Genomic DNA, 23,018 nt, shown 5'->3' with positions numbered 1-23,018 from the left:
CTGAAAGACTTCTCGTTTCTTCCTTGTATGTAAGAAACGTTGAGCGGGGAGCATTTACACGTAATGAGAAGCCAGCGATCCACAACTGCAAATAATAACGAAGTTATAGGCAGGAGCGTCTTGGGACCACCGCACTCATTTAAGCTGTTGTCTGTGGGTATTGGAGGCCATAATATACATACCATGGCTACGTTTGATATGGCAAACTCATTGCTCTGATGCATCGGACGTGGCTGTGTAAAAGTGGAAAAAAAAGCAGCCAAGAGAGCCTCATCTTTTGGTGAAGACATGGTGATCAGAACACTGCTAACAACTCTCACCAATGCAGGAAAACACAAGTAAATGGCACCTGTGCAATCATGTGAGCGCTAGAAGGGTATTTCCATGGAGTTGGGCAACTTCTAACATCATTAACTGCTTGCGTTAGTTTTTGTGTGGGTAAAATATGCAGTACATACGCAAGCAATTGCGCGCAGAACTGCACGCAACGCGGGTAAAACGCAAAGTTTACGCTGCATAAGCGCTGCAGAATAAGTTGGTGCTATACAAATAAAGATTACTATTATATATTACGATATGGTCATGTGGGCTGGGCCTTACAAGCAGAAACATTCAAAGTTTGCAAATATTTCAAGATTTTCCGTAAAGGCTCCTGCACACTGGCAGGATCGATATCAGTGATTCACAGCCTGATATTGCTCTTGCAAACCTTCTAAAAACCCCTGGATGCAAGGCGTTTTCATGTGAAAACAGCCTTGCATCACTGCAGGGGTTCTCTTGGTCCCATTGCTTTCAATGGGGCAGCAGCAGCGCCGGCCCCATTGAAAACAATGGGAGAAGATCGCGATCCCCTGCTGCAGCTGTGACAGCTTCATCCAGGGGTTTCACCTTATTTTCAGTGGGGCAGGCGGCAGCAGTGTGATGAGGGGACTCACCGCAGGGATGAAGGAAGCCCCTGCTGCAGCTGTCACAGCTGCAAGAGGGGATCGTGATCTACTCCCATTGCTTTCAATGGGGCCTTGCAAACTTGCATTCAAACACGGCGTTTCTAACTCACCTCATCACCCATTACAATGATGGGGTGCGTCAAAAAACGCTGTCAAACGTTGTACAATGCGTTGAAAACACAGCTCGCAATCGCATTAAATTGCTGCATTTTCGAAAGCTGAGTTTTGCTAATGCTTGTGTGAGAGCGGGCAAGGTATTCCAGTTATTACTGCTTAACCCCTTAGTGACCAAGCCTGTTTGTGCCTTAATGACCAGGCCAAATTTTGGAAATCTGACACGTGTCACTTTAACACAGAATAGCTCCATAAAGGTTTTGTATATCCCAGTAATTCTGACATTGTTTTTTCGCCACATGTTGTACTTCATTTAGGCAGTAAAAATAGACCGATTTGTGTATATTTATTAAAAGCAACACAATTGGGAAAATTTTGAAAAAATTATCATTTTTTCACATTTTCAACTGCAATATCTCAAATATGTGCAAACATACTGTACACATTTTTGATGAGATATATATTTCCATTTGTTTACTTCATTCTGGACGCACGTTTGCAAAACTTCAGTTTTTTTAACCATTTAGAAGATGTACAAATTTAACATTGATTATAATTATTATTAACATTTTGTGGAACACTTTGTTTTCCTACACGAAGCCAATATTACAAAGACTCATAATGTGTCAGAATGATAGATACCCCCACAAATGACCCCATTAAAAAAAACAAAAACATTTCAATGTATTCACTGAGGGGGGGGGGGGGGATGAGTATTTTAACCCCACAGTTTCTTTTCAGGAATTAATGCAATTTAGAGGAGAAAAAATAAAATGTCATATTTTTGCAAATATGTCATTTTAAAGACAGGATTTTTTTCTATAGTGCACATGAAAATGAGGCTTTGTACGCATAATCGATACCCCTGTTTGTCCTGTGTTCAGAAACATACCCATTGTGGCCCTAATCTTCTGTCTGTATGCACAATGGGGCCCAAAATGAAAGGAACAGCCCATGGCTTTCAGAACGGAAATTTTGCTTGAAGGTGATTTTGGCCCCATTGTCCACTTGTAGAGCTCTTCAACTGCCAAAACGACAGACAACCCCCACAAATGACCCCATTTTGAAAACTAGACCCCTAAACGCATTCATCTAGGGTTGTATGGCATATTTTGAGCCCACAGTTTTTGAGCAAATCTAAGCAAAACAAAAGCAAAAAATTACGATTTTCATTTTTTTGGCAATTGCGTCATTTTAAAAACATTTTTTTTTTTTTTACAGCCCACATATGAATAAAGACTTGCACCACAAAATGGATACCTCTGTTTGTCCTGTGTTCAGAAACATACCCATTGCGGCCCTAATACTATGTCCGTGTGCACAACTGGGCCCAAACTGAAAGGAGCATTAATCTTCAACTGTGTTTTAACTTTTATGGAATTGCCATTATCCATTGGATAACGGCGATCACGTGACTGGGGACCGCTCACCGCGGCTCTCGGCTACCTTTAATATTTAGGAATTTCCAGGACCTCCCCAGCTTTTGTGCTTGTGTGCGCCATTTTGCCGATGGGCACATGCACCGAAGTTGGGGAAAGGTCCGCAGAGAAAGATCCTGTCGGGGAACATCACTGGAGGTAGGTTTTTCACCTCCCCTCACAGATCGGATCTATGATGGGAGGTGAAACTTTAACTTTTTTTTTACTCTTACGTGATTGCTGTTTTCTATTGGACCAGAGACTGCGTACCGCGGCCACCCGTGAAATCTCCAGGCTCTTGGCTACGTTTGGTAGCAAGAAGCAGGGAGATTTTGAATTACCCTGGCAATCCGTGGCTTTTGCACATGCGTCCGTCATTTTGGCAGCGGGGGCGTGCGCAAAAGCAGTGGTGAGGTCTGCGGATAAATCCAGGAGCCTTAGGTACGTAATTTTATCTCCCCTCAAGGATATGATCCATGAGGGGAGATGATTTTTTTTTTCTTTTTTTAAACTTTTTTTTACTTTACATGATCGCTGTTATCCAACGGAAAGCAGCGAGCATGTGACCGGGAACTGCATACAGCGGCTCCCGGTGACATCACTCTGCTCTGGGCTACACATGCTAGCTGGGAGCCAGAGAGGTTTTAAATTTCCCGGACCACGTGCCCTTCTGTCATTCGTCAGGCGCACCCGCGCAGAAGGCGCCGTCGGGACCAGGAGGCCAGAACGTCTCGGGACATTTCGGAGGAAGAGGTGAGTACTTTCAGCTGCCCTGAGGGATCCGATTCATCAGAGCAGCTGAATCATTAACTTTTATTTACTTTTCATTAAGTGTCACATGATCACCAGTATTCGGTAAATGCTGGCGATCATGTGACTGGGGGCAGGTGTCCGGTGGCCCAGGATGACAGCTTCAGGTTGTCGGCTACCTAGGGGAGTCAGCAGCATGGAGCTGTCACGTCCACAGCTTGCAGGGTTTTAATCACCACAGGGAGCATGGTTTTACATCCCTGGGGATTAAGGCCCAGCAAGCCAGGATGTAAAAACACTATGGGGTAGTCACTACGGGATTGACACATTAAAAAACGGAAACTGGTCAGTAAGACCAAAACTAGCTGCAGGGGAAAGGGGTTAAGGACAAGTGCAATGCTCCTACTAGTTACAATGGCCTCAGAGGACAATGTTTTCAACACAAAGCAGTCTTTCCTGTAGTGTAGCCTGAAACCGGATTCAACACACAATGTCACAAACAGTCCAGATCTGCTGCACATGCACCTTGCTGGGTGATTCAGCAAATTAGCATGGGCATTTCACTGGTAAATCCCCTGTATTACAGAAGTACTTGCACGGATTGGCTGCCTAGTAGCGCCTCTCCACAGTACAATAAGGTACTACATGTTCTGTACTGTTCTTTATCTTTACCTGTTCCAGGATGAGCGTCTTCTTTGGACAGCAGCTGAAGGAGGATTCATATTTTTTTCTGGTACATTGTGTGTCTAGTACAAGACCCTGAAGACGCTCGTGTCCTCCATATATTTACAGCTTAAGGCTTCATTCACACGAGCACATAAACAGCGGTTTTTACGGCCGACCGATATATGTGACCATCTGAGGCATTGGTTTCCAATGCATTTGTTCACATGGGCGAATATACGACACGTAAATACGTTGGACCGTCAAAAATTGACCACAAGTGGCTGAAATACAGCCGGCATACAGTTCTGGCACTATCTTTTGCTCGATATACGGTGGCTGCTCCCATAGACTCCTATGGGAGCTGGAAAAAAAAGGGAGTAGGAGGCATTTTAGCAGCATCCAACGCTGCAAAAAGCTTACAGGTGCCTCTATATAGGCATTGGAAGGCATCCTGAGGATTTTTGCACAGTGAGGGTTTTCCGGGTTGTGACATTTTTTTCACTAAAGACATCGCTCCTGGTCGTGTGAATGGGCGAGAAAACTCTGGCCGCGATCGCGGGAAAATGGCCGTTCATGCAATTTTACAGTGCGGCTGAGAGATCTCAAGAACGCATACGACTGTATGAAAGAGCCCTCAATCTGTTTTGTCTGAGGGCCTTTTTAAATGGGTCGATAAATCGTTAAAATTCCCGCATCCAGCGGGAATGTGAACAGTTATCGTTCGGTGTAATGCATGACTGATCGACGATCGAGAATTTGTTCACTTCTCCTTCATGGTTCAGGTTATACCTGCATAAAACTCAATGACAGATTAGCCTGTGTAAACAGGCAGTCATTCATTTATGAACCACTGCCTGTTTACTGTGAATGGAGGCGGGTAAGCCGAAACAATCTCCAGCCCACTCTACCTCCATTCATTAGCGATGACAGCACAGGAACAATTATCGCTGGTATGACCCGTTGGGTATCTGTGCCCGACAGGTTGTCCCGTGTAAAAGGGCCCCGTTTTATCTGTGTTAGCTATCTGCTTCATTTTCTCTAAACTTAAGTTTCTACTACTTGTGGTTGGCATTCTTGGGGCTTCAAAACCAATTACAAGTAAGTTTTAAGCAGATTGGGCTGAGCATTTTGGCACATGATGGCAGGATATTATTTCAAACCTCTTACTGTGGGAACAAAATGGGACACATAGACTTGTCCAAGACATTAACATTATAAGGGGTGTACTTGTCTCTTGCAATTATTGAGAAACATGGGAACAAATTAGGATACGCTAAAATAAGCCAGTGCCCCAGTGACAGAGTAGAGTAGAAGGCAAAGAACATTTAATCTTGGCTCAATCAACCTGCCTCTCCTACTTTACATTATCTAGTTGTAGTCGTTTCGTCTAGACTTTTACCATTCTACTAAACCGTAAAGCAGAAAATGACTGTACATGTAGTGCAGCACTGCAGTACCTTGGTTCACCAGAGAAATCATTGGGACACTCCACCCTCCACCTACAGAGAACATATATATGTTTTATTGCATAGTGATGTTTTGTTCTCAATGTAGGACATATCATCAATAAATTCTAGTAGGTTATTTGTGAATCATCCCATAAAAAGTAGACCCCAGTGATAAGTGACTGCCTCTAAAGTCATCTCTTCTGCTGGACCTGTCACATGCAAGCCAGAGGCAAATTATTACATCTGAACCAGATACAAATGTTATGTCCTTAGGCAGCCTGCACACGGGTGGATTTTTACTGCGGAATGCGCGGCAGGCGTCCAACGCGCGGATCTGCAGCAAAGACCGTCCATAGCATTCTATGGGAAATCGATTTTTCCTGCACATAAGAGGAAATCAATTGCGCTATCCGCTCACAGAGGAAAAATCGCAGCATGCAACATTTTGCACAGATTCCACGCGGATAGCTTTCATTAAAGTCAATGGAAGCCATTCAACCCATGGCCCATCTGCAATTAACATTGTGGACGGGTCACGGATTCTGTAACATCGACTTGCGACGGTGCGGGGTAAACAAATTCGAAAAAAAAAAATCAGTACTGCACATGTCCCATGGTGAGCCACCGGGTCCATCCACAGTGCAGATGAAGAGGAGAAATAACAGGGAGGCATGGACGCCACTGCTGTCAGGGGCGGATTCCACTGCGGCGTCCTGCATGAGGATTCCAGCTCTGCCGTGTGCAGGCGATCTTAAAGGGCCACTCCGGCAAAAACACCTTTTTCCATCTGTGTTCCTTTCACCCAATTGCTTATCACACTCTGGAGGTCTCCTATGTATATTACACTCACTTGCATGCAATGCAGCCTCCTGTCTGGTGCTTATCAGGCACCATCGTGATGGTCAGTTTTTTACTTTCACTTTTAATCAATCCCATAATGTATCAGCCCAGCATTAGCTAAGGCTATACCATTTTTTGCCTTAAAAGATGGCTTTTGTGCGAATTTTGAGCGATAATCGTTGAGTGTAAATGCACTTTCAAATACATCATTTGCATATGAAAGTTGCACCGGACCATCCTTTGTTAGTATATTCACAGAATAAAAAACAATCCAACATATAGTTAATTAATGTTTTCTCAAACATCAGGTTAATCTACTTTATTACACTTTCCTAATCCCTCAGTTCACATTTCAATATAAAACGCCTCTAGGGCCTAAGTGTACTTTGCTGGATGTAATTTATGGCCATGTATAACATTATAACTGCTGTGCACGTTATTGCTATGCCCAGAATTAAACAGGTTTTTAAATAATAAATGCATGCCTCGTTAAATATTGTTATGTGTGTTGCTGGTGATTCTGAATGGCTAATGCCCCCTCTCCATCATAGAACCAAATACAGGTCAACTGTGAGATGTAATGTGTGGGAGAGGAATGTATCAATAGACAGTGAGAAAGAAAAGTTCTACGAGTTCCATCACCATGGTAACGATCTAATGCTAAGGGAGAACACCTTCACTGCGCTATATCCAAGGTAATTTACCCCATACTGAATATCTGAGATAATTACAAGCGTTAACCATATGAAGGTACTGGTATACGTTATACATCAATCAGCTCTTGCAGTACAACCACCTGTCTAATAACGTGTAGGCCCCCTTTATGCTGCCAAACAGCACCAACCTAACAAACCATGAATTCCGAAAAACCTCTGAAGATGGCTTGTGGCATTTGATGTTTCTGATGTTAGCAGCAGGTCTTTCAAATGGTTGTCACATGATAATCATTTATCACCAATTCATTGATTACCCCACCCACACCCCCAATCATGAGAATGGTGTATCTGAGTCTGCTGGATGTGTGAATGGGGTGGTGATGCACACACATAACACTGCTCTATTCATCTGGCAGACTCTGGGTGCATCGCTCTCATGATCACCAAGGGCCCAGTGGGCAGGCCCTAAGCGATCAATCATTTATCATGCATAATAAGGGAAGGGCATAGACTACCTTTAAGATAACCCCTTTAAAGTGGTTGTCCATCTCTTCATTATTGATTAAAGGAAGCAGATAGCTGGATTAGGAAAAATGCCTACATCACCAGCCTAGGCTGCTGTAATGTGTATGGTGCTACCGTAACTGCTTCCTGCTCTGTACACACTGTCAGTGGCCCGGCGAACAGTGTCAGTGGCCTGGGCTGTATCTTAATGGGGAGGGTGCGGCTGTGCTAGGGGATAAGATGCCTAGAAGGCTGGAGGAGTGTTTAAACTAGGGACTAGGGGTAGGGCAAAAAGATAAACGGGGTAGACAGTGTAGATAGCGACTTGGGACCAAGTAATGGGAGTGGAGGTCGAGCGGAGGTGGGGTTAGTACAGTTAGATCTACGTAGTAGCACAATGAATATAAAGAACAACAACCATATAAATTGAATGGCAAGGAATGCAAAAAGTCTGATCAATAAAGTGGGTGAGTTCGAAGCGCGAATGCCTGATGAAAATTACAATATAGTGGGAATAACGGAAACATGGCTTGATGATAAATGCAACTGGGCGGTGAAATTACAGGGCTATATAGTCTCTTCAGAAGAGACCATGGGAACCAGAAAGCCGAAAGGGGTGTATCTGTATGTTAAATCGTACTTAATGCCGAGGCTACAAGAAGATATAGGTGTAGGAGATGACCACGTGGAATGTCTGTGGGGTTTTCTATAGGCCACCAAAAATAACAAAAGAAACTGAAAACTTATTATCCAGACAAATAGAAGAGGCGTCAAACCGCAATGAAGTACCGTATTTTTCAGTGTCTAAGACGCACCTCTGCATAAGAGGCACTCCTAGTTTTCCCTCCCAAAACTAAAAAAAAAAAAAAGGGAAACATAGAATAGTACACATGTTTATGTAGTGCTGTTTTATGTTTAAACATCACTAAAAGTCCCGGTTATGCTCACCAGCCGTTCTTTTATTGCTGCCAGCAGGTTCTCTGCAGCTCTCCTCCTTCACTTCCTGTTTACAGGTTGCTTTGGAGACCAAGCGCAGGAGACTGCAGACCCGGCCGGCCAGCACTGACAGGACATGGCTGGTGAGTATACAGTGGTTCTATGTGTGTGTGCTTTGTATTATTCTGTGTAGTGTGCATGTAGTGTGTGTGGGAGGGTGTGGGACGGCATCAGGCATACTCACCTAGCTGCTGCTCTCCCTCTCCCCACCACTGCTCTCTGCTCTGTACTCTGCCACCATGTTAGTGTAAGTTTTCACCGAATTGCTTGCGACAAAAACTTACACTATAATGTTGGCATCCCGTGTATAGGATGCGGGGGGATTTTTTTGACAAAAAAATTTGTCAAAAAAACACGTCTTATACATGGAAAAATGCGGTAATTATTATGGGAGACTTTAACTATCCAGCTATAATATGGGAAGACAAAACCTGCAAATCTCACAAGGGCGATAAGTTCTTGAGAACAATTAAAGACAACTACCTTACCCAAATCGTGTGGGAGCCAACTAGTGGGAGGGCCACTCTGGACTTATTATTAACTAACAAACCAGACAGAATCACGGGGGTACAGATGCAGGGACACTTGGGAAATAGTGACCACAATATTATTAATTTCCAGCTGTCATTCAATAAGAAGCCTTATCGGGGCAACAAAAAAACTAAACTTTAGTAAAGCAAAATTTGATCAGCTCAGAACTGCTATCAGTAACATTAATTGGGACAACATCCTCAAAAATAACAGTACAGATGACAAATGGGATAAGTTTAAAATCATCCTAATTACCTAATGTGAGCAGTTCATACTCTTTAAAAATAAAAGAACTACAAGTAGAAGGAAACTAATGTGGCTCGACAAGACTGTAAGGGGGGGGGCAATAAACGAAAAAAGAAAGCGTTTATGGTTCAATAGTATTTTATTATCCACCGTGGGAAGTACAGTACAGCAATAATACAATGTACATAACGGTCATGGACGGGCCACCGTCCAGTCAATCGACAAATTTCGTGGCTTCCTGACGTCCCGTGCGGAGTTTTAAGAGACAAATAAAAAATTACATCTCAAAAAAGAAAGCGTTTAAATTACTATAGACAATAAGGCAGTAAAGAAGTGCTAAAATCATACAGGGAAAAAAAACATCATGTAAAGAAAAGATCAAAATTGCTAAGGAGGAGGCAGAGAGACTGATTGCCAAAGAGAGCAAAAATAACCCTAAACTATTCTTCAATTACATAAACAGTAAAATGATTTGCACTGAAAGCACTGGCACTTTAACAAATAACACAGGAGAAACCATAGAAGATGGGGGGGGAAGCAAATCTATTAAATAGTTTTTCCTCAAGTGTATTCACAAATGAAAAAGAAATGTCACACAAGATGCAGGGGAGTAAAACGAACCCCCCGCTAAATCCTGCATGCCTAACACAGGAGGACATGCAGAGCCAGTTAAAGAGGATTCAAATCAACAAATCGCCAGGCCCAGATGGAATACACCCAAGGGTTCTAAGGGAACTAAGTGACGTGATAGCTAGACAGCTATTTCTTATTTTTATGGACACTATTAAGATCGGTGTTGTTCCACTGGATTGGCACATTGCCAATGTGGTTCCAATATACAAAAAGGGGTCTAAAAGAGAGCCTGGTAGCCACAGGCCATTAAGTCTCACTTCAATAATTGGAAAAATATTCAAGGGGTTTCTGAGAGACGCCATCCTAAAATACCTCAAGGTAAACAACAGCATAACTGCCTTATCAGCATAGGTTCATGAGGGGTCGATTATGTCAGATCAATTTGATCAGCTTCTACAATGAAGTGAGTTTTAGGCTGGACCTGGGAGAGTCTACTGATCTTGTATATCTGGATTTCTCTAAAGCATTTGACACCGTGCTGCATGATAGGCTGATATATAAAATGAGACAACTCTGTCTGGGTGAAAACGTGTGTACCTGGGTAAAGAACTGGCTTAGAGATATAAAGCAGAGGATAGTAATGAATGTTTCATACTCTGATTGGACCACTGTTGCTAGTGGGGTGCGACAGGGTTCAATATTAGGCCCCATTCTCTTCAATATATTTATCAATGACCTGATAGAGAGACGTTAGATTACATAGGGGTTCCAATACTTTTGCACTTAGCATTGAATAATCAAGTTTTGACCCCTTTACTTTTCCTATTTAGGACCTAAACAATGGTCGTGCCAAATTTCATGTTTGTACGACACCAGGAAGTTACATTACATAGGGGTGCCAATACTTTTGCACTTAATATTGAAGTTAGAGAATTAGATTAGGTACATTACATAGGGGTGCTAATACTTTTGCACTTAACATTAAATAATAATCTTGGTTGTGAACCATTTACTTTTCCTATTTAGGACCTAAAGAATTCTCCTGCCAGATTTCATGTTTGTACGACTCCGGGAAGTTAGAGAATTAGATCAGGTACATTACATAGGGGTGCCAATACTTTTGCACTTAGCATTGAATTTCGATTTGTGACCCATTTACTTTTCCTATTCAGGATCTAAAGAATGCTCCTGCCAAATTTCATGTTTGTACGGCACCGGAAAGTTAGAAAATTAGTGGCGAGTCAGTCAGTGAGGGCTTTCACTTTTATATATATAGATGATTAATGCAACAGAGGACAAGGTACGGCTACAAAAGGACCTAGATAAGTTGAGGCTTGGGCAGAAAAATGGCAAATGAAGTTCAATGTTGATAAATGTAAGGTTATGCACATGAGCAGGAGAAATGGATGTCAGCAATATAGACTAAATAAGGTACTGCCTGGAAAAAGGGAGATGGAAAAAGACCTGGGGGTACTAGTAGACTGTAGACTTAACTGGAGCAATCAATGCCAATAAGCTGCTGCAAAAGCAAATAAAGTCTTCGGGTGCATTGAAAGAGGTATAGGAGTGAAGGACGAAAACATTATTCTTCTACTACTGCTTTTCACCGAAAATAGGTCCTACCCCGATAGTAAGACCTATTGAGTTTTTTGGGGGAGGCCTGAAATATAAGGCCTTCCCAGAAAATAGGGCCTATTTCAGGTGCCCCCCCCCCCCCAAAAAAAGCCTGCTCCGCGGCGTTCCGATGGTCTCGGCGGCTCTCCGGTGGCGCTGCGTCCTCCTCGTTTCACAGCTGATCTTATGATAGAGACGGGGCTTTGAATACCCCACCTCCAGCAAAGCGAGTGCTGTGATTAGCTTATCGAGCGCTTGCAGCCAATCACAGCCGGCGCTCGATGAGCCAATCACAGCCATTCAGTGAATGACATCACTTAATGATGCCGCGCTGTCGCCAGACACCATCGAGACGCCGTGGACCAGGTAAGTATAAGCCCCCCCCCCCCCCAAATAAAACACTGTGCCCTTTTTGGGGCAAAAAATTATATAAGACAGTGTCTTATTTTTGGGGAATCACGGTATAAAAAGCACTTGTCTGGCCTCACATGGAATACTGTGTACAGTTCTGTACACCGGTGCTCAGGGAAGATGTCGCAGTGCTTGAGGGAGTTCAAAGAAGGGCAACCAATCTAATAAATTGAATGGGAGAACTTGAATACCCAGAGATGCTATCAAAATTGGGATTATTGACCCTGGAAAAAAGATGGTTAAGGGGCGACCAAATAACCATGTATAAATACATGAGGGGACAATACAAGGATCTCTCCCATGATCTGTTTATACCCAGGACTGCGACGGTAACAAGAGAGCATCCGCTACGTCTAGAAGAAAGCAGGCTTCATCACCAACACAGAAGGGGATTCTTTACTGTAAGAGCAGTGAGACTGTGGAACTCTTTGCCTGAGGACATGGTGACGGCAAAATCCATAGAGGAGTTTAAGAAGGACTAGAGGTCTTTTTAGAGTGCTACAATATTACAGGATATAGACATGGTGACCAGCAGGGTTGTTGATCCGGGTCTTATATTCAGGTAGGAACTCAAACGTTGATTCAGGGATTATTCTGACTGCCATATGGAGTCGGGAAGGAATTTTTTTCCTCCAAATGAGCTACATTGGCTTGTTGGGTTTTGTTTTGCCTTCCCCTGGACCAACAAGGGGGATGGGGGGGAGGGGTTGTAACAGGCTGAACTACATGGATATTGCCTTCATTCAGCCTAACATACTATGCTACTAACACAGTTCGCTGGCTGAAAAGGAGCTCAATAAAAAGTATATCGACTCAACCTTAGCTAGCAAACAGTAACAGCACTTGGATAAGTGCTTCACCTGCCTCGTTCCAGTGATTAGTGGGGTTTCAGCACCCGGATCCCCAGTGATAAAAACTTCTAACTTTCTCCTATGACACGTCAAAAGGTTTTAGCAAGTGCTGTTACACTGTAAGACCTTTTTCACACGGGCTACAAAACGCGGAATCCAGCTCTGACTCCAGCCAGTGATCGCTGTTACTTTCTCTTTTCTGTATTGTGGATGAACGCGGATGTTCACTGTCTGCTCAGATTTTTTTGTAAATATTATTTTTTCACACACCGTCTCTAGGCGATGACGCGGGTACCCACAGCTTATCCGCAATGTCAACTTGCGGATGGGCTGCAGGTCGCATAGCTTCCATTGACTTCAATGGAAGCCATCTGTGCAGATTCCACACAAAAATAGAACATGCTGCGATTTTAAATCTACTTGCAGAAATTGCAATCGCTATCCGAGTGGACATACGAATATTCTATTTTTTCAGTAGGTGCAGAATACCGAGGATCGTGAATTCCGCAATTAAAATCTGGTCATGTGCAGCCGGCCTAATCTTTATGATTCATTATGTTTTTTTTCCTTTTTGTCCATAAAAATAGTGATTTTTGGACATTTAAAAAAAATTTAAGTTTGGCACCTCTGAGTGTGATCTGTGTTATGCTACTTTTCTTATATACAATAGCAATAATAGGGATGGATAAATGTGGGTCATTAGAGCATGTAAAACATAAGAAGGACCCAGATCATCTCCTCTCAGCTCCCGTCCTCCGCCCCTTGTGAGAGATGAAGACTTGTAAAAACTGGTGATGTCATCACAATGTCACAGGATTCTATAGCAACAGTCGAAGTGCATAACATACGTCTGTTTCCATATTCAGATCCTGATGGAAAACACAGCTCTCACTATAAGCAATGTGTTAAACCCTTATGTAATAGCAGAGCACTGTTGTGCTCACAGAAGCATTCCCAGAGCAGGATAACAGCAACCAAGTATAGTCCCAATTAATAAAGTCATAATTTGACATCTGTTAGGTGGAAAACCTTACTACAAAAAAAATGTACTTGGCACATCTGTAAGAGATAGAAAAATGTAGTTTAAAGGTAAACTATCCTTGCATCGACTGCAGTGTAACTTCCAGGTTTGTGATGCACCGGCTGGCACATGAATGACAAGGCTTAGTGAAACATGCAAGGGTTAATCATAGAGATGAGCGAGCCTACTCGGTCACTCCCCTTTTTCGCCTGAGCGCCGCGATTTTCGAGTACTTCCGTACTCGGGTGAAAGGATTCGGGGGGCGCCGTGGGTGAGTGGGGGGTTGCAGCGGGGAGTGGGGGGAAGAGGGAGAGAGAGAGGGCTCCCCCCTGTTCCCCGCTGCTACCCCCGCTCCGCCACGCTTCCCCCGCCCCCCAGCGCCCCCCGAATCTTTTCACCCGAGTACAGAAGTACTCGAAAATCGCGGTGCTCGATCGAGTAATTACTCGAAACGAGTATACTCGCTCATCTATAGTTAATAATCATCGCTTCCTCTGTTTAGCTGCTGGGCTGTCCTGAGATGATGGATATCTAAGTCAGTCAATAACTTTATTAGTTTGTTTTTGCTATTTGGCCAGCTGAAATGATTGTCAGCTCAACCAGTCAATCAGATTCTTTCTGGTCCAGCTCCTCTGAACACAGGTTGCTGGTTATATCGTACTACGTTTGTACTGGTCACGCGGTACTAGAGATCTCTGAGTGTAGTTCCCAGCAACTTAATCCTTAGAATTACGTAGTGTTTCATGCATCTACTTGCATATTCTGCACACATTTGCGCATTTCCCACTGAATGCTATGGGGATCTTTGATGCACAAATGCGCAGAAACATAGATCATGTTCTATCTTCTTTACGCAGCCCAAAAATGCGCACTCAAAATACGTGCTGATGAACAAACTCATTGAAATAAATGGGTTCTAGTCACTACATATTGCGCGTGCAAATATGTCTGTGTGAAGAGCCCTTAGTAATAAAGTATCCATTCAAACAGAGTGCTAAAGCGAAAGATCTCTTGAATTTTTGTTGACAGACAGCAGTGCATTGTGGGAGCTCAGATGCTGTGCAGATATGTTAGGTCACATGACTGTCTGCAGGGTTGAGATAAACCACACTAAATTCTAAGCAGGACTCATAAGAATTCATCGCATATATATGGTGCAGAAAACAACATATCACTATAGTAAAGGGAGCTATTAACAAAGTCACTCAACTTTTTGATGCAGATGCTAACTGCGAATTGCTGCTCAAAAGGATAGTTTCCTTCTAAGCCCTGTTGACTCCTAAAATCAAACTAATCACGCTGTAATTCCATTCCTATAACTTATTTCCGTGTGTAGTTTGGCAATTCATAGCTCTTAAGCGCCACCTTCTGTTTTTTCTTTTTACTGCAGGATTTTTCTTTATAATGTGACACACCATGCTTTTCTGCCATGATCAAATCCATTAAAAAGCTTGTACCAGAATCACAAGGTTTCCTCTATCCACAGAGAAAACTAACTGAGCAGTAGGGGTCTCACTGTTAAGACCCCCACTGAGCCTGAGAGTGGGGGCCCAGTGTTCCCATCTTCTTGTCACTATAGGGTCACTTCTCCCACCCGCAGTGATATCACATTAAATTAAACCATGGCCATGCATGCACAGTCGCCACTTTATTCATTTCAATGGGTGAAGGAAATAACCGAGTGCTTGCCACGCAGCTATCTCCAGCAATCCCATTGAAAATGACCGGTGTGTTAGCATGCTCGTGTGACCAAAACTCCAGGGGCGCAGTAAGCCTGCAGTGAGGAGGACTGGTGAAACAAGACCCCCGTTCTCGGTATGGGTTGGAGTCTAAACGGTGAGATTCCCACCACTCAGCAAGTTATTCCTTATCCTGTAGATAGGGAATAATTTATAATTCTGGTACAACTACTTAAAGGTGACTGGACTAACAATCCATTGGATAGGTGATAAAAGTCTAATTGGTGGGGTCTCACACGCCCACCAATCCCAAGAACGGGGATCCAGTGTTCCCCTCTTCTCCCCACTAAACCCCCCACAGTGAGGAAGAGATGGAATGAAGCGCCAGTCGAGCATGCGCTGTGCTGCTCCATTTATTTTTTGGGGGACTGCCTGCGATAGCCGAGTGCTTGTACTCAGATTTTTCTTTCTGCCCTATGAAAATGAATGGAATGGCGCTGTGCATGCTCGACCACCACTCCATTCCATCTCCTGACTGCAGGGGGTCCATGAGTCTGCAGTAAGTAGGAAAAGGGTCATAAGACCCTTTCATCAGGACTCGAACCTGGAAATACCTGTGCTCTGGACTGTGTCTCTTGCTGAATGGCTCCCCTGCTGAGCCTAGCCTTCTTCCCCACTTCTGTTAATCCAGTTCTGCCTCCCTGTCCTGGCCCCACTCTGCTTCTAATTTGGCTCATTATAAAAGATTGGCCCTGCCCCTGCAGCAGTGCATGATTATTGTGCTCTACAGCCATGATCTACCTCTTCTCCTCCTTCTCCACTACAAGCGACCTGAGACTTCCTGATAACGACTCCTGACTTTCCTCCCAACAACGCTACTCACCTCCTCTATCTGTACCACAACCTTAGACTTCCCAATAACGACTCCTGGCTTTCCTCGCAACAATGCTACCCGCCTCCTCTATCTATACCACCACCTGAGACTTCCCGGTAATGACTCTTGGCTATCCTGACTACTCTTTAGTGTCCTGTACGGCTACTACACCTGCAGCTTCTATCCAGAGCCACAAGATGCTACACCCTTGTTCTTAGGATCAGTGGGATCTCACCGCTCAAACTTTTATCACTTATCCTGTAGATAGGTGATAAAAGTCGATTGTGGTAGAAGCCCTTTAAAGCATTTATCATGAAATACACAAATATAGAGATATAGGACCATGAATTGTCATCTTCTTTAAATATTTAAGTCAGGCACCTCAGAGTTTTCCTGGTCTTACAGATATTTGATTTTCTTAACCGAAACAATTATGATGCCGACTGATACTAAGGCGGCCATACATATTAGATAAGTGTTGGCTGAGCCCATTGGCAGGATCTGCTTACCATATAATGCATATAGGGTTGCCCTGACTCTTTCCTGATGGTAGATGTCAGGGCCCCTTTCGCACCTTGCCTCCATTGAGCCTTTCTGCCTCTGTTCTGTTTTTGGAGGAGAGAAACTGAATTAAAACTGAATTAAAGGGGTTGTCTCGCGGCAGCAAGTGGGGTTATACACTTCTGTATGGCCATATTGATGCACTTTGTAATGTACATCGTGCATTAAATATGAGCCATACAGAAGTTATTCACTTACCTGTTCCGTTGCTAGCGTCCCCGTCGCCATGGATCCGTCTAATTCTGATGTCTTCTGGCGTTTTTAGACGTGCTTGCGCAGTCCGTACTTCTGCCTGGTGAATGGGGCCGCTCGTGCCAGAGAGCTGGTCACCGCGTCGTCATCGTAGCTCCGCCCCGTCACGTGTGCTGATTCCAGCCAATCAGGAGGCTGGAATCGGCAATGGAACGCACAGAGCCTATGGTGCACCATGGGAGAAGACCCGCGGTGCACCATGGGAGAAAACCGCAGTGCATCCCTGGGAAAGGACCGGCGGCCATCTTAGGGAGAAGATTTTTATAACTTCATATTTCGTCGGATTGGTGAGTAGCAAGCGGTTTAAAAACCGCTTTAAATTGCTATTTTATGCCAGGGGGGTGACAGGGGGAATGGGGGGAATGTAAAATTTTGATGTTTGCCGCGAGACAACCCCTTTAAACATTTCCTTTTTGTCCCCATTGACTTCAATGGGTTTTCAAAAAGATGAATGCTTTCCATTTGCTTCAGTTCTATGTTGCTTCCGTTTTTTCATTGGAACAAATAGCGCAGTTATCAGTTCACAACGTACAGTGGTTGTCCTGGAACTAACTAATATTGCATATTAAGGATCACTGTATTATAGCATGAAAATCATGCTGCCAAGATGCATGTTCACATAGATTGCAAATAAAAGTGGAATATAAAACAAGCTTTACTGAACAATGTCAAGTCACACACAATAAAGATACAGATCCATATTTATGCATATAACTCCATCATCCTAATTATGGCCGGGGGTATAAAACAATAAAAGTGTCAGAGAATGTTTTTTATGTTGTACTGTAAAATGATTGTAACATTAATAATTATAATATCCATTTGATATTCATTAAGTAAAAACATATACATTTTCTTTTGAAAATCAAACACCAAGTTCATCAGTGTCAGGTCATACTATACCGATGCCAAATATATGAATGAACACTGCAGATATCTGTGAAATGATGCTTTTACTCCTAGGCCTATAACTATGACAGGGGGACATCCTCAAATTATAGAGGAAAGAAGGGTTCGCTATTAGAGATGAGCGAGCATACTCGCTAGGACAAACTACTCGAGCGAGTAGTGCCTTATTCAAGTACCTGCGCCGGCAGTCGAATCTTTAGAGACGAGCGGGCAGGTACTCGAATAAGGCACTACTTGCTCGAGTAGTTTGCCTTAGCGAGTATGCTCACTCATCTATATTGGCTATCATCATAGATGGTGATTTGTTACTGGAAGAGCAGTGAGACTATGGAACGCTCTGCCACAGGATGTTGGGATGGGGAATTCACTGAACACATGCAAAAGGGGCCTGGATGCCTATTTGAACAATATAATATTACAAGTTCTGGGTACTAGATTTATGGAGATGGGATCCAGAGATTTATTCCGATTGCCAGATTTGGAATTGATTGTTACATCTGAATTGGACACAAAACACCTTATTCAGATTGGATGTAATTAGTTGTCCTAAGAGGGATATACAATATACTAATGCAGTGAACACAAAATCTTAAGAGCGAAGGAACAGGAAATCTGACCCTAACCTAGTAATGCGATGAGACCCTACCTAAAGGTGGAGCACTCGCCCTGATGAGAGCGACCTGGGGTGACTCCACCTAGTTGAAAAACAAGGATAATGACGAGCACAACAGATAACAATATGTACTGCATAGATGTTAAGCATGCAACGAACCCAATGTAATATCAATGCAAAATAAGCAATTGGTCAGGAGACAGCTGTTCTAACACCCTAAATACCCTTTATACCAAACAGACCCATCTGACAGAGGAACAGGACAGTAGGTGCCAACTAGACCAGAAACACCTCTCTATACAGTGCATATCTCCAGCCCTTTACCCTCGTTGGAGCAGGACCCTCACCCCTACTGCTTCCATCAACTGATTACTATGCAATCGTGGTTCTGTAATTCTTGTACTTTTGTCTGTCTGTATGCCCCTGTCTATGTAAGCGCTGCGGAATATGTTGGCGCTATACAAATAAAGGTTATTATATAAGTGGTTCAAGGAAGGACAACCAATGAACCAGTGATAAAGTCATGGGCACCGAGTCCTTATTGGTGCCTGTGTTGAGTGAAGACTCTCCTGTCTGGTCCAATACCACAGAAGAGCTACTGTAGTGCAAATTACTGAAAACATTACTACCTGTGTCCCCGTCCTCTTCATTGTGCGCTTACTGTACCCCTTGCAGTGAGGAGGAGAATGAATGGAGCGATGGTCATGCCAGCACAATTGGTGCTCCATCCATTTCAGTGGGGCTATCTCCGCAATCCCATTGAAAATGGAGCAGCAGTGCTCTAGCGTGACCATTGCTCCATTCATTTCCTTCTCACTGTGAGGTGTGCAGAAAGCCTGCAATAAGTAGGATGGTGAACACAGGCCCCATTAGATTGGAGTCTAAGTGATGAGCTCCCCATCTATCAGCAAGTTATCCCCTATCCTTTGGATAAGGAATAACTTATAACTCTGATACAACCCCTTTAAGTCATTTTTTTATCTGAAAATGTTGTTTTGCACACTTCCAGGCAGTGTGATGTTTTGGGAAATGTTCTACTTGAAAACCTTGGAGTCAAATCTGTTATGGACAACACAGATACTGCAAAGACTAGATGGAACAGGGAGATGGGATACACACCTAGGTAACAGACATAGAGGGGTCAGGACCTATCCCTAATCTAAAAGTGCCTGAACCTGCATAATTACTGGAGCACCCACCCTGACAAGAACAACCTTGTAACAGGAACTTGCGGCTTCCCTGAAACATCCTGAGATGTACTAAGGACTAGACTATACTCCCTAGGGTGGCCAAGTGGATAGATCTAATAACAAATAGGAAATACTTGAATAGCTGCAAGACTATGTTTGGGTATTGTATTTATAGAGAGATTGATATACCAACCAAATGTATATACATTTTTTATTGATTTTGTATACAGAAATAAAGCCTTGAGAATGCATTGTCCAGCAATCCACTGGAGATTATTTTCGTAAAGTGAACTTGGATATGTGAGGAGATCCATGGGCCAATGGTCTCCTCTGAAGTAAGTAACTAATTTTATTTAAATTACCAACACCATTGCAGCGCAGGAATTATTTTACACTTTCTTATTCCATATTTGTGACCGAGGTTCTGTACCATGGGCCATTCCGGTGATGCTCTACCTGAACCCTTGGGACCAGACATGGATTAGGTGTGTGTAGCAGCTTTCATTGGAGGCATTCCTGGACAAGTGGTGTGGAAGCCAGCCATAAAACAGGCCCCCCAAACCAGGTAAATCCACCTTTGATTTTTTATTTCCAAGAAAAATATATATTATTTGGATTGCGGCTGTAAATATTTATTCTTGTTGCTGTTCAATTGTTCGGGAAATTGAAAATTGGTTTGCGGAACTTGGCTAAAAGCACAAGGTGATGAATTGATCTCCAAATTCCCTAGATCTGAGTCCAGTCAAGAATCTATGGGATATACTGGAAAAACAAGTCCAATCCATGGAGGCCACAGCTCAGAACTTACAGGACTTAACCCTTTCCAATCCACTGTTTGACCTCTAAAGACATTATGATTTAAGGCTGTACAGCTCTGATGTTGGAAGACGTCCGTCAGGGTTCTCTTACTGTATATTGCCAGCCTCTCTGCTGTCTGAGCCTATCCAACGTGTCACCTCATGCAGTACTGGCTTTAGCCAGCATATAGCGCTGTTGTATAACGGCAGAAAAAGAGTAAGCCCCCTAGGAAAACCAGGATACAAATTGGATTGGAAAGGGTTAAAGGGGTATTACCAGAATAGCAAATTATCCCCTATTCACAGTACATGGGATAACTTGCTGATTGGTGGGGGCCTTACAACTGAGAAGCCCGCCAATCAGAAGAATGAGACTCCCCTGTCCCACTCTGCTGTCACTTCAGGGGTCACTTCTACCCCCCCTAGTGATGCCACTATAAATAGAGCATTGACCAAGCATGCGCAGTCAGCGGTCCATTCATTTCAACGGGGCTAACGGAAATAGCCAACAGTCCCACTGAAAGTGAATGGAGCACTAGTGCACTAGTGTAACCTACTTTCCGTTCAGTTTCCTCCTCACTGCAAGGGGTGCAGTAACCCCAAAGTGAGAAGGATGGGGACAAAGCATCCCCGTTCATGAGATTAGCGGGGATCTTAATGATGAGACCCCCACCAATAAGCAAGTTATCCCCTAAACTGTGGGTAGGGGAAAACTTGTTATTTTGGTACAACCCCTTTAAAGTTCTGCTGTAAACTTTTTGGTAACAGATGCAAAAAAATTGCAAATAAACACATCTCAATAGACATAAATGAGTAGAGCCCTCCCCCAACGCATGAACAGCCCAGTATCAGGTCTACTATTTCCAATGTAGCTAAAATTTGGTAGCACTACCCCAGATAAAGTGTGTAAATACATGGTGCTATAGTCAGAGCCAGACTGTCTATGGTCCTCTGTATAAACCAAAACATTAAAAGGCGAGCACACATCAGCGATATCTGATGCAAAAACGGTGAGGATTTATTATGTACATCCAAATGAAGATAGAGGTGTCCTATCTGGTGACTCCAGTCCCTATTGCTCCCGCGGCTCCAGCATATACCTCCAGCCTTCCCTCAAATACCTCAGGAGTTTGTGGTTTGATTAGACGGAGTCTGCTATTATCACCAGCTTGTCCTAAACGTTGCTGCTGCATCTTCATCTGCAAGTACACAATAAATCCTCACCTATTCTGCATCAAATATTGCTGGTGTGCTCAACTTTTTTTATTTTTGGTTTATACTATTTCCTAAGTATCATGGGAAATATCTTAGTACTCATAGAGGTATATTCACATAAAAGCATGAGCTGCAGTACCTCCAATAGACTGGATAATATATTGTGGGAGTGGGGATATAATAAATAGCCCCCACATATATGGGGATTATTGCTGTACAACACAATCTGCATGGGTTGGAAATACTATAGATACATTTGATAAAGAGAATTACTTTTTAATTAAGTTGTCTATCTGGTTTATTAATGTTGCACACGCAGTTACCCAATTGTGCTTATAAGACATAGATGGAGGCTGTTGGACGCCATTGCAGATCATACCGAAGTCCAAATGCAGAGCACCCAACATGCAGACATAACATGTAGCCCTATGTAATGGATATAGTCAACACACTTTCCTTAAGACAGTATAAAAATAATGCATCTGACACATTTCCATAATGAAATGATTGATTAATATGGCTGATCAGAAATGATGCAAACAAGATATACTTCCCCTGCACCGTTGTCATGTTTCCCTCTTACCCCCACACATTTCCTTCCTCTGTGTGAACTGGACACATTAGAATAAAAGCCACCTTGCTTGAGCAAATATAGCCTTTGCTCCTCTAGTCAGTTGCCTGTATAATGCACCCATCTGTACCTGAGAACAATAAGACCATTCACGATTTCAGTCTTGTTCCCACAGAGTTTCTAACTGAAATTTCATTGAGGATAAGAAGCGGAGAACACGTTGAACCAGCGAGTCATAAAATCATTCACTGAAGAATTAAAGCATTCACACTGCTGCAGCCTCCATCATCGCTATTCAAAATGAGATAAACTGAAAATCTGGATAAAAATAAATTCAATTTCTCAAGCAGGAAATTGTAGACTATGCAGTTTCTTGTGGAGGGATGTTTTTTTTTACTATCCACTGGTCATATCAGCCAGCGCAAAATGCATCTGTGTAGCATGAGATTCGTCTGCCAGATTAAAACATTTTATTGGTTATGAGATACAGTAGATTGTTCTGAAACGTCACTCTGACCACTAGGAATTGAATCCTTGGTCACTGCAGTAAACTATGTAAATTGTAGACTTTTATTAAATTACTATAAGTGAATTTTGACACTTTGATGTCCTCAAGTTGCATTTCCAAATTTCAAAACCAGACACACCTATCACCTGAGGAGGGGTTAAGTTATACAATTCCACTTCTATGTGTCCATTTGTTTGGGCCCCAAAGGATTAGAATTAGAGATGAGCGAGCATACTCACTAAGAACAATTACTCGATCGAGCA

The 23,018-nt window shown here is 43.1% G+C and overlaps 1 long non-coding RNA gene across 1 annotated transcript; it reads left to right on the top strand.

The window, feature by feature from the left end:
• Window positions 1-8,368: 8,368 nt before the first annotated feature.
• Window positions 8,369-22,593, top strand: LOC136577505 (uncharacterized). The gene is made up of 3 exons (XR_010786502.1): window positions 8,369-8,422; window positions 19,895-20,229; window positions 22,423-22,593. It is a non-coding gene; the product is annotated as an uncharacterized lncRNA (long non-coding RNA).
• The last annotated feature ends 425 nt before the right edge of the window (window positions 22,594-23,018 follow it).

This window comes from Eleutherodactylus coqui, chromosome 8 (assembly GCF_035609145.1).
Source record: "Eleutherodactylus coqui strain aEleCoq1 chromosome 8, aEleCoq1.hap1, whole genome shotgun sequence".
NCBI classification, from domain to species: Eukaryota; Metazoa; Chordata; class Amphibia; order Anura; family Eleutherodactylidae; genus Eleutherodactylus; species Eleutherodactylus coqui.
The sequence above is the reverse complement of the archived record's forward strand: the minus strand, read 5'-3'. Positions and strand labels throughout refer to the sequence as shown.